The sequence below is a fragment of the Ictidomys tridecemlineatus genome, chromosome 14 (assembly GCF_052094955.1).
Source record: "Ictidomys tridecemlineatus isolate mIctTri1 chromosome 14, mIctTri1.hap1, whole genome shotgun sequence".
Taxonomy (NCBI): Eukaryota; Metazoa; Chordata; class Mammalia; order Rodentia; family Sciuridae; genus Ictidomys; species Ictidomys tridecemlineatus.
Genome location: NC_135490.1, coordinates 34,080,186 through 34,092,946, shown reverse-complemented (window position 1 = coordinate 34,092,946; position 12,761 = coordinate 34,080,186). Strand labels below are relative to the sequence as shown.

General features: G+C 44.0%; 1 protein-coding gene across 1 annotated transcript in view; it reads left to right on the top strand.

Moving 5' to 3' along the window:
* The first annotated feature begins 395 nt into the window (after positions 1-395).
* Acsl1 (acyl-CoA synthetase long chain family member 1) overlaps positions 396-12,761 on the top strand; it is a 59,467-nt gene continuing 47,101 nt past the window's right edge. Inside the window, exon 1 of the mRNA XM_078031036.1 lies at positions 396-558. The gene's annotated coding sequence lies outside the window, so the exon portion shown is untranslated. The remainder of the gene's footprint in view (positions 559-12,761) is intronic.

Genomic DNA, 12,761 nt, shown 5'->3' with positions numbered 1-12,761 from the left:
GGTGAAATCCTGTTAAAAGGGGTCGCGAAAGTCTGTGCCAAAGGAAAAAACGGAAAGGGAAACTCTTGGACCACCAGACATCCGCAGAGCAGAACCCCGGGGACTACAAGAAGCCAGTGGGGCAGGTGGCTGAGCGTGCAAGGTGCAAAAAGACCTCTCCCACCTCAGGGCATCGCAGACTCGCAGTCTCCGGGCCTTTGGGGCTGGGGCGCTACGATTTACCCTTTGCCCTTCCTCAGATTCCGTTGTGAAACCCGAGGGCAGTTCGGGTGACTCCAGCCGCTTTTGCCCGCCACCCGCTAGCAACGCACGCGCCCGGCGGGGGCGGGGCCTGGAGGAGGGGGCCGGGCTTGCGAGGCGGGGCGGGGCGAGGCGGGGCGGGGCGGGGCGGGCGCGGCACGCGCACTCACAGCCGCCTAGTTCGGCCGCGGCAGCCGAGGGGGCGCAGCCAGTGGGCTGTGGCGGCGGTGACTCTTTAAATAGCACCAGGACCCGGCGCTGGGCTGGGAGTGGACTGCAGTGACAGCCGCCGGCGGAGCGGCCCGGGTAGCGGAGGAGGTGAGTGCGCCCGCCGCGCGGAGCCGCAGCTGCTCCCGCTGCGGTGCGGGGTCTCGGCGGAGGCGCGGGGCTGAGGTGGCACCGCGGGGCCGCTCCTCAGAGGCGGTGCGCGGCGGGGACGCGAGAACAGCTCGCCGCTCCGGGAGACGTTCCTCTTTCCGGTCTCTGCGCTGCGGCCTCGCTTCCCAGGGCAGCCCGAGCTCCCAGGCCGCCCCTCTCGCCGCCGCTTCCTGTGCTGGAGCCCGCGTTGCCCGCTCGCCGCTTCCCGCTGGTGGCGCGGGCGCGGGGCTGGTGCACCGCGTATCCGAGGGACGTGAGCCGCGGGACCGGCCCCTGGTTGGCGTGGCGGCGGGGACCGGCCCGGCCCACAGTAGGAGGCCCAGCCCAGGTGCGTGGAGGTGGCCCTACCCGATCCGGGGCCGCGTTCTCTCGGCCGCAGGCATCCCTCGTGCCCCAGGGGCAGGGTCTGTAGGGCGCGCTAGGACCACGCTCGGAGCTAGCCTGGACCGGCGCCTGGCTCTGATGATGGCCCCTGTGCGGAACGCTCGCTGAAGGGTCAGAGGCAGCACCAAAAGCAGGTTGCCATATGTAGAAATTCTCGCGGTGTCTCCAGAGGAGCGTACATAGCCGTGATAGAATCATTGATTTAAGGCACTCTGGCCTTTTTTTTTTTTAATTAGGCAACAAAAAGATGATCTCTATCACTTTATAGCGTAGAGGGCCAGCTTTGGTAGATGACTTGAATGAAGGCGTGGATTAGAATCTAGAGACAGACTCCAACTAATCAGCGTTGAATGTCAGGGCTTGCAAACCCTATCCCCACTCCACCCAAGCTCAAGGTTATGGAGCCTAATTAAGAATAGCTATTATAAAAGTGCCCTTCAAGTGCCCTGGTTAAGACTTTTAAGCTGCATCTTGATGCATTAATATCCAAAATACTCCAACTATCAATCAGTACCTTTTAGTTATTGACCTTTGGTTAATGTGAGAGAAACTGGTTAAATTGCAGTTTCTGACACACCTTTCACAACTTAACCTGTGATCATTCCAAAGAAACCAAGTGTTGACTTAACACAAACAAGCAAAAAATCTACCAAAAACTTCTTTCAGGTGGACGTTGCCCAGAACTTAACTTTGAGTTAATGATCTGCAATGCCATGGGCTTGAGAAGGTCGAACTAAAAGGAACCCATCATTTTGGAGCGAGAAAGGGCAGGATGATACAGTGGAAAACACAGGACCAGGTCTTGGGAGACATTCCTTCTTGTTTTGCCTCAATTGGGAAAATCCTTTCCTACCCTGAAACCAACTCCTCATTTATGAAAAGACTGTATTAGTCTAAAATTTCATGAAAGAGCTAAAATTCTATGACTGGAAAAGGGAAAATCTTTCAAAGTAGTATAGCTTATACCTCTCCTCTCAAAATAAGGTATGCATATTAAAAACTTCTGTTTTCTTAATTTACTGTAAATATAGAAGATTTTTAAAAAATCACCCTTCCCTCATAATTATAAGCATTTTGACATGTTTCCTTCCTGTCTCTGTTATTCATATTTTGGCAGGATTTTTATTATTATTGTAGGCAGCCTGACTCAAAAGAAATCTCTGGGATTTTTAATTTTTGACATTTAAGAAGTGATATGTGACAAAAGCAGGTAGGGAAAGGCCATCTATTTATACCATAATGGTACAGTTTTCATAGCTACCTCTGCTTCCGAGTGGAGTTTGGGGTAACTCAAAATGTATCAGCATGCCACAGTGTTTTACTTTGCATCTAAATCTTCCAACATCTTTAGTTTTGATGTGACAGTGTTGTGGAATATGGCTGTGTGTCTAGGGGAGGAGCCTGGGAAAAGATCGGGTTCATTTATAGCTGGAGATTTCTCCTCTCTCCTAAATTTCCTCTCTGGAAAGGGCAAGTCTATAGGAATACTAATAATTTCTGAGTTTATATTTGTAACTTCAAAGGAGCATTAGTTTCCAAGATCAGTTGAAGTTACTGAGCAACTTTGCATTTTAAAACAGATATCCATTATTTCTTTGCATTCACTGTCTCTTATAACCAAACTCTGTTATGTTAGAATCCATTAGTAATGTTTTATGGACAGTCTTGTTTGGATGATGGAGTGTGCTAGTCTCCTGTGCAGTATGCTCCTCTCCTGTGTGATAAAATAGAAAAGAATTTCCTTTAAGGCAGTTGAAAGCTTGCTCTCCAACAGGCAGAGGTCAGTCAGGAGATGAATTAAGGTTTCACAATTTTTATTGAAGGTTGTCAATCCAGCTTAAACAGACACATGAGGGTCATTAAAATATGCTTGACACCTTTGCGTGAAGAGTAATTTTCAGTGAACAAAGCTGATCTGAAGCTGCCCATGATTGAGTACATGTTAGTTCTTCCAGGGGCTTCTGAGAACTTTAAAGCCCTGAAGTAGCAACTGAATGTGGGGTGAACTAGAAGGCAGAGGCAGTTTTACCAGTGTTTGTAACAGCAGCTCTGAGACTGTTGTGTCTATAAGATGCTAAATGTCAACTCCTAAGAAATTTTAGTTTGTTTAATCCTAGGGTGATATGTAATGGCAGAAGAGATAGTCATGGCAGAGTGAGTTATGTTAATTTTCCCCAGCTCTTGATATCCTGTCGTGTGCAAGTTCTTAACAGTATTCAGTCAGTTGTAACCTTAGAGGAATCAAGAAGTGGGGGATGAAATTGGATGGCTTCTTCCTTGATGTGTGGCTGGCTAAAAGGATGTCACCCTGGGACAGAAACTCACCTGGAGGTAGGAAAAGGCTCTGTGCCCCTGTGACATCTGCCTCCAAATGTTTTTGCTGATTCCTAAATCTATGATTTCAAAACTGGTGGCCCAGGTAATTTCTTCAAGAATTATTTGCTGGTCTTCAAGTTTTAAATAAACACTTTGAAATTTATCTAAAGCCATTTTGCCCTCCCCAGTTGTACTTATTTATTTTTTATTATTATAAAAGTAATGGATGCTTATGATAGAAATTTGGGGAAGTAAAAAAAAAAATAAAAAGGTCTTCTAGAGATGAAGTACTATTATAACATTTTTGGTGTATTTTCTCTTGTTTTTTTTTTCTTAACAAATTTTTTTAAAACATAAAGCATACATTGTTAATCAAAGATAAAAATCTTGGCAATTTAATTTTAATTACCAAAGTTACATTGTGAACTCTTCCCTCCTGTTGTTATGTACTATTTTTAAAAAATGAGTTTCAAAGATGACAGCATTGTAAACTTTATGGAATATGCTTTAATTTATTTACTTCTCCTTGCTGGATATTGAAGAACAGCTATTTATTTCAAGGCAGGTTACCAAGATTTGTTAGTTTTTTTTAAAAAAAATTAAATCAGGTTCTGCTTTAAATCTCTTGAAATTGACAATGATTTGAAAATTGTTTTATTAATGTATGGGTTTCAATGGACTTTTGGGTTCTAATGAAAAACTGTTGAAATAAGGTTTTCATGGTTTGGAAAGATAAATTGAAAGGAGTTGGGGCAACAGAGTAGGAGATGTGGGTTACCTTTTAGACCATTTCCTCATTCTGAGTGGGACGTATGCTGAATGTCTTATCTGTCTGTTTGCACATTTTTGTCTACTGTAGAAATTGGCACTTTCCCCTGAGGTTTGTTGTGGAAGAAAGACCCATATCCACAAAGTCAGAAAACCCTGTATGTCATCAAGAGAAAGTTGCAGCAGGGACTGGTTTCACTCTCAAGGCACAACTGTCAACTGTGAAACAGGGCTCTGGCAGCCACAAGAGTGGTGGCGGCAGCCAGAACAGGGCCAAGGCTCAGGGATCACAGGGATGACAGATAGCAGCTCACACACAGATCAAGGCATTGTTCTTCGTGCTTCAGGTATGTAAACTCATTAGTCCCCCAATGACCTTGTGAGGTAGGTCCTACTCTTTCTTATCCATACTTTACAAAAGTTAAAGAAACAGGTGCAGAGGTTAAGTTGACTTTTCCAGGATTTGAACCTAGACAGTCTGACTTCAGGGCCTGTGCCCTGGTTGCTTGGCTTTGCTGACCCTGGAGAGCTAGAAGGATTCTCAGTGCGGCAGAGGCTGGAAAGTTCCAAGTTATTCAGCTGTTGGCAAAGCAGGACTGTGCTGAGTCTCCTTTTTCTATATCATTGCTCCTTATTTTTTTCTCCATCTTGTTTACAATCTGCCATGAATTTTCCCTTTGTGCCACCACAGTGCTGAAAGAGACAACAAATTTTGGTTCAGCTTGGTTCGGTGCTTGATGATATCATTTGCTGTATGGTAATGACTTTTTAGAGAATTAAAGTGTAAATGGCTTTGTCTGCCCTTGAACTTGGTCTTGGAAGCCTGGAGAACAGTCAGGACACATGATTAATGCATCAGGTGTACCGGAGGAAAAGAGCACATTCCAGGTGCGCACGGGAACCCAGGCTTACCACAGATGGTGGAATAATGCTCGCTGTGTAGGAGGTTGGCCTCTCTGTGAAAACATAGGTTTGCTTTCTGCTGCATTTCTTTGGGCCCTTTTACCAGAAACAGACTTCTCCACATGTTCTAGATCATATCGAAAACTTGTCATAGACAAGAGAATTGTGAATTTTGAGGGCTCAGAGGGCACAGTAGCATCACTAGTGATTATGAATCTGTTTTTCCCAGTGAAATTTTAGGTGGGACTTCAAGTTGTGAAATAAATAAGAACAGATCTGCTGTGGTTGAAATGGGGAGGCTGAGTATGGGCGGGATCGCAGATCACACAGATATGGTTGTATCTTCTGTTCTCCCTTGCTGCCTTGGAGGCTCTGCAGAGCAACCCCAAGCTCTGAAGCAGCCCAACTCGCTCATCTTTTCAATGCAGTAACTGTGGTGCAGGGAGAAGAGGTGACTCAGCCAAGGTTACACAACCTGTCTTTGCCTCTGGCCATGACACACACAGGAGTTTTGTTCCTGGGCCCTTTGCCTGTTTGGGGAATGGCTGGCTCTCACTGCTGTCCTTGACTTATGTTCTGAAATCCCATCAAGTCAGCAGGTTCTGCTTATTCTAGCCCATTCTCTGTACAGTATTGCCCAATACCTACACACTATTGCCAGGTCACTCTGAAGACAGTGCTCATCTAGTCTGGAGCCTGTCACCTCTGGGTTAGACAATGAAAGCCTTAGTTAAACATGGCAGGAGGAACAGTGACTGCTTTTTCTGGAGCAGAGGTCTGGTTGTATCCCTCTTGAGCAGAAACGGTTAGGGCCTTCTCTGTAAGGCCCCATGTCTTTATTTCCTGGGACTTTCTACAGCTTGGCTTCAACCTGCTATTTGCCCTATCTTTACCAAATCATTGTGTACTGTGATTTATAGAAAATAAGTTGGTGGCACAGGGCTGTGCCCCAAGACTGTATGTGAACTCTCAATGCCCCAGTGGCCGTCCTGTGTCCTGGTAGGGACTGAAGCTGTGGAGTATCCAGAACAGACCCCCTGTGTGTCTACGTTGGCCCATCTGGAATACCATTCCTCATCCTAACCCTATTCCTCAGAACCCAGCTCTTTAGAGTCATTCCTGGAGTAACTCTGCCCTTTCTCATACTCCATCACTCACTGTAACCTGAGGCTCAATGGCATTCACTCAGCCTGAAGGCATCAGCAGCCTTGCAGGTGGAGAAGATGTTGCATTATAACCATGCTAGTTAGAAAACTGCTACTGCCCCAGGGAGCTCCACCCCTAATTCAGAAACCAAAGGACCCATCCACTGCCTAACAGAGCTTCTGGTCTGAGCAGTGGCCTGAGTCTTTTTTGATTGGTTAATGTCTGGCCATATTGGTTATTAAATATTTTGAATAGCATCCCTGTCTCTATCCTTCATGTGCCTTTTCCTGTGTGTGTTTCTTGCTTCTTCACATAGGCACCCCAGCCACACTCTTAAGACTTGAGCATGCAGGAGACCTAGTCATTGTCATTTCTGTGTTTTCAGGAACTTTAAACATAGCACCTTAGTGCTCTTAAGTATGTCATATTATCTGATGTTTGATTTGGACTAGGAAACATTCAGAGAGCCCCGTAGAAATGGCTCCTGACAAGAATATATGTTCTTGTCATCTAATGTTGCAGGTTTGTCTATTCTATTTTATGCATAGCTTAGATCTTATAGTTAAGCTCAAGGAATTGAAAAATCTCAAGACCAAAATCTGTGTCTTCATGGGTGTAAACTTTGAGCTTAGGAGTACCTCTGAGGGATTTCTTTCTGTTTTGTTTCACTTATGTTAGAAGCAGGTGGCTGTGGGCTTTGCAGGATGTGGGAGGAGAGATTAGTGTCAAATTCTAGATAATCTTACATAACTGTACTATAGTCTTCATTTACCTGGTATTTCTATTTTAAAACTGTACCACGTTTCTGTGCCACTAGTGAAATGGTCAAATAGATCTTTGTTCTTTCTGTAGGACAGTCGTGCACATTGTGCCTAGGTGTTCCAGCATGTGCAGTGGGCGGGGACCTAGTCTGCTCAGCAGTCCAGCCCCGCACCTCATGAAGCACGGAACAGAAGTCCAGAGGGTGTGGCTGAGCAGCCCCACCTCATAGGTTACCTGTAATGTTGCACCGGTCTGTTTTCCTCTCCTTTTTCTCTTGCTGGTGATGGCAAGACTTCTCTAGAACTCAGGAAAGGTGAGGATCCTTGGCCTTTGGGGTAGGGTCTGAAGCTGTGGGGTATCCAGGACAGACCTCCTCAGATGAGGCTAGACTCTGAGTCCAGTGTGGCCCCCATGGCTTAGATTCTCCTTCCACCACAATAGCCAGCCCAGTCCATTTGGCTTCTTAAATATGACCTGTGACAGTCACCAGCAGTGCTTGCCCTCTCCAGCATGTCTCTCTTGGTCACCGGATGATGTTGAATCTTTGTCTTCCCCCTGCATATGAGTTTCTTTTGACAGACTCTGTGGTTCTGCCTCTCAAATGTGGCAAGCCCTGCAGTTAGCTGTTTTGTATATTGTCACTCATAGGAGGAAAACTGACAGTGACACCGGCCGGGCAGGTGATCAACAGAGGCCACAAGGAGTGCATGGCACACTGTCAGATAGTTCTCAGAATGGGGAAATGTTCACCCTATGGGGACAGCTAGAATATCTATTAGGGTACAGGATGGAAATATTAGAACTTTCATAGATATTTATTTTTTTGCCTTTATTTAAATTCTTATTTGTTTTACAATGTTCAGAAAATATTTATGGACTATACATGTGTATAGATTATGAAAATCATTTAAATTAGGGACATACTTATTTATTACTAATTGGATTATAACATTAACAGTAGTCATTGGATTATAACTATTAACAGTAGTTATTACAAGTTTAGAGAAACAGAGAGTTAACTCTACCACTGGCATGGCAAGAGACTTCTGAATGCCAGTTTTAAAAAGAAGATGACTCAATGTGCCAGTTGAAGGGGAATAGAAACTGAAACTCCTCTCTAAAACTAGGTTGTGATCCATGTTAGAATGGGTCTCTGACTTCAGAAGAAAAACGTAACAGTGCAGAAGCCTCAATAAGATTGGTTCTCCCCTCCCCCCCCCCCCTCTCTCTCTCTCTCTCTCTCTCTCTCTCTCTCTCTCTCTCTCTCTCTCTCTCTCGTCTTTGTCTCTCTCTCTCTGTCTGTCTCTCACATCTCCCAAGGCTGGAGCTGTGCTTGACATACAGTGGGTACTCAGTGAATATGTCCAAATGGAATATATGGACCTTTTTCTTGCTTGACGATTAAGTATCAATTTGAATTGACTGTTTCAAGTCAATGATTAAGTTGGTCTCCTTTGTTTAAACTTTTGGGCAGTTGAGAGGATACAATATATGTGCCATTCATACTGTTGCACAAATGATTTCCCGAACTGTAAAGTCATAGAACTGTTGAAACCTCAGAAGTGTCATCTGGATAACAGGATGTTTGAGACTACTTAAAAAAAAATTTTTTTAAACATGGATAAAATGAAACAGTATTAGCAAAATGTTGATTATGATTGAATGAGAAGCTCGGGTAATGGCGATATGGTAGTTTTTGGTAGTTTTATTACACTTTGTCTACTATTGAATAAGACTTGGAACTTTTCAGAATAAAAATTGAAACAAAGCATAAAAGGAATATAGAGACCTGAAGCTAATGTCACCTACTCAAAGCAGGTCATGACCAAACAGGACAATCTCCTTTCCTCTTCTCTCCATTGTCTGCTCTCTGAGTGTCATTATTCTATAATCTTAGACAACTTTTTAGATTTGTTTTTAGCCTTCCCGGGGCCAGTCACTGCTTCTGATGGTTACCTGAAATCTCAGTGTAATTTTAACTCATGTCCTATGGTATCAGACAATACCTCTCTTGTGCCTCCACATACAATGAGCAAAATCTTGCTCAACCTTTTCTGTTGCACCTGTTGTCCCATGTTCTTTAAATGCCCTCTTGAGTCCTGAAGAACTTCACTATATACCAACATTTTGTAGATTTCATTTGCTTCTGCTTTTTACCTGTAAAGTCCTGAGTTTTCAATTCTGTGAATATTTCAACAAAACTGACACAGGTGCATTAAAGTAAGTTGGAAATCATAATCTAAGGCTTATATATATATATTATTGATATTGTGATAATTATCATGTCATAATATAATTATATTCTTATTATAATAATTGAATTATATTATAGAGCATACAATTATATTACATGGTATATGCTATATTTAAGTTTTTATAGGTGTTCCATATCTGGGACAATGGGACAGAATGGGTTAAAGGAACCGCAGTTACCTGCTGAAATCTGTAAACACTGAAAAGTGACTTCTCCAACTTTGAGAGTAGCTGTTTTTTTTTTTTTTCTGAGTAGAAATCGGTCTTTGTGTCTGTCTGCTTCTTACACCTGTTCTGCTAAGCCATTTCTCTAGTTCATCAGTCACTCTGAAACCTTGATCTATTTTAAGAGGCGTCAGTAACTCTACCCAACCTTGTGTCCTGTTCAGCCTCCTTATCCAGGTCATGGTATTTGATAGCTGCGACCTCTGGGAGCTGCTAGGCCATGTGGGTTCCTTGAGGACAAGGACTGGGTATGTTTCCATCTTCCACATTGGCCTGGGCTCCAGCAAGGACCTGGAGGGATACATAAGCTGTACACCCCTCTATTGACAAACGTGTTGACCTGGCCTCTGCCTAAGGAAGCTGGCTTCCCCTGCCCACCTCCAGGCTCCCTCTAGCCTTTGAGGGTGTCTCCCCACCCCCACCTGTCTCTGCCTATTTAGATTTGGCCTGGTTCCACCCTTAGCTCTGAGCCCTCCCCCTGACCTCCAGCCCATACACAGTGCCTTCTCTCTTCTCCAGGGAGCACCCCAGCCCCCAGCATTTACTTCTGAGGTTATCACCCCCCATCTTATTCAGGTGGGTTTGCTCTTGCGGGTGTGTTTGTCTTCATTGGTATCCTAAACTTGCCGAAGGTAGAGAAAACACTGGCAATGCTTTATCTTCATGGCGATGGCCTTCTGTGTGCAAGGGACTACTGAGAGTTCTCTAATCCCCTACAATTTTCAGAGGGTTGTTTGTGTATTTGGAGTGAGATCTTTTACCTGGTCAGTGGCTGAACCAGGGCCCAACACAGAACAGAAGGTGAGAGCTTCGATATGTGTTTTCTGGGAGGGGTTTATATCCCATCTGTCATTCTTTAACAAGGACAGGTTACCACCCTAAGTCCTTTGTGGAGCAGGCCCCCTCCTTTTCCAGCTTGTCAGTGAACTTCCCTGTCTTGCCATGATATTTAGGCAGAAATCAGTGTTAAAACAGTATTTGAAGACAAATGGAAGAAACGTCCTTCTCTTAGGAATTTTTTGAATGGAAGCTTTCCCTTATAAGTGCATCTCATTGAAATTCAACCTTGTGGTCCTGCACAGTCTTTCACATGACTTGAATATCTTCATCAGGCATGTCCAAACGATAATTATCATTTTCCTAGGTGGACATCCATGATAGTCAAATTCTTTGTGTCTATGTGTTGAGAGGAGGGAGGAGAGCTATATGGTTTATGTGGTTATTTATTGCTCTGGAGCATGTTGGGCAAGCCTTGTTGTCAGCATTCCTTACATCTGGGAGAGCCACCCACCCAGCATTCTCAGTGTTTTGGAAGCAGCCTCCTCTTCAGAACACTCACAAGGCCCTCCAGCTCCTGTGCTAGAAGAAACCTGGCCTTGCTCACTGGCTTGGAGCAAAACTCACTCAGACTTGGCCACCCCTGATGTGGCTCTCTGGGCTTGAGTTCTTCTGGCATTTGGTTTTCTACCTAAGAAAGGTGCTAGTGGGAGCTCTTCCCCTCCCTGTGGAAAGCCTTGATTCCTTTTAAGCTGATCAGCGGTCATGTATCTAAATGTGTGTCTGAATGTCTTCCAAGGGGAAGAGAGGACCTTGCCCCTTAGTATTGACAGAGTTCTTGGAATGGCATTACATGTAAGTGAATCATAAAACATCACAGTACAGGGACAAGAGAATATTTTTATGCAGACTTTTAATCATTGTCTTGCTAGCTGCCCCTGCCCCCACCCATTACCCAGGAAATGTTCACTCCCTTCTAGTATGTGGACTCCCAGCAACTCTGGGGGGTGGGAGGGGGTAGAGGAAGGAGCATACTGCAGTTTGGGAATGTTTTGAAGGCCCCTTTCCTCTTTGGATGATCACTCTTCAATAAATAACATCCTCCAGGGGCTTAGGGTAGAGAAATGATCAGAATCACAGAGGGCCATTCACGACTCAGTAAATATTCCTCAAGTATCTGTTTGGGGCTAGGCACTATGTTAAAGCCAATGGTCAGAGGAGAAAGAGAAGCAGCTTGACTTACTAAGCATCACCCACCATAAGCACAAAACAGGAGGTGCTAAGTACCATACAAGGGATGCAAATAAGGTGTTGCTAGAATTCAGACGAAGGACTAATTACTTCTCCCTCAGGGAAGCGTATAAGAATTTGTTAAAAACGTGGCCTCTGCCCTATTTGGCTTGGATTCAGACATTACAAAAAGAATCAGGGAAGGAGGATTGTAGGTGAAGGGGGCATTGGGGGAGAGGGAAATGCAGAACAGCCAGGTTTGGGGGTAGACCTTCTTGAGGAAGGATCCTGGGGGCACCGGGGACAGGGGAGCAGAGGTAGAGCAGAGGTGCATGGGTGTTGGTACTGGCCCCTGTAGATATGTTGTCTGGGAGCCCACCTGCCTGGAGGAGTGCGATATTACAGACCCTTACTTCTTGCACATGAAGGAAGGGCCCTAAAAGTCGGACTGGTAGCTCACAAACCAACTTCCCGTCTACCTCTTTCCATTTTCTAAGACTATACCCATCCTTTGAGGGCAGCTAGTCATGTACCCCTCCATGCAGCTGTGGTGGAAAGTGAATGTGCCTTGGGTTTCTTTTGCATTTACTGCTACCTTGTTGGTTTTTGTTTTTGTTTTTTCACTCAAAAACCCCTTTGTGTATATCTCTGTGTTAAATGTTTTACTTTCAAGCTTCAGGAATGGGTCTGCAATTTCCCTCAGTTTGTATTCATATCTAGATATGAAATAATTCTTAGACTCCAATATAAGAGAAGGGTTCCCCCAAATACTTTATCAGTCTTAATATTAAAGTCTTAACAAAGCCCTCACATTATAAGGGCATGTTGTCAACCACTTTCCAAATGGCCTCAGAGAAAGCTGCTTGTCCTGAAACCATATTGGACAATCCTAGTCTTGGGTCCTTGTAAAGGTTAAAAAAAAAAAAAAAAAAAAAATCACTGAATTTGACCCTTCTTACAACAAAGAAATTTAAAACTAGTTGGGCAACTAGTTCTTGGTATTTGAACTTACAAAGGCAAGAGTTAGATATTATTATAAAACCCTTTTTAAAAAAAATCAGTTGAAACAATGAAGCATGAGATTTAGTTATATAAGTGTGGATCTATAGGACAAAATTCTTTACTGTTCTATTTAAATAGGTTCTTGTGATCTGAGAGAATTTTTTTCAGTAGTAGGTACATGCATGATTTTGGAAAATGCTTCAGCTTAATTTAATGAAAGGGAAATATGTGATGGCATCACACAGAAAACGATGAGATGCCTCAGAAAATGGCTTTAAAGATAACTAAGACCTTGTTTGAATGTGCATATTTAAAGAATTTGAGTAAAATATTAATGGAATGTGAATCTTTTAAAAAACGGTATTTTCAAAGTAATT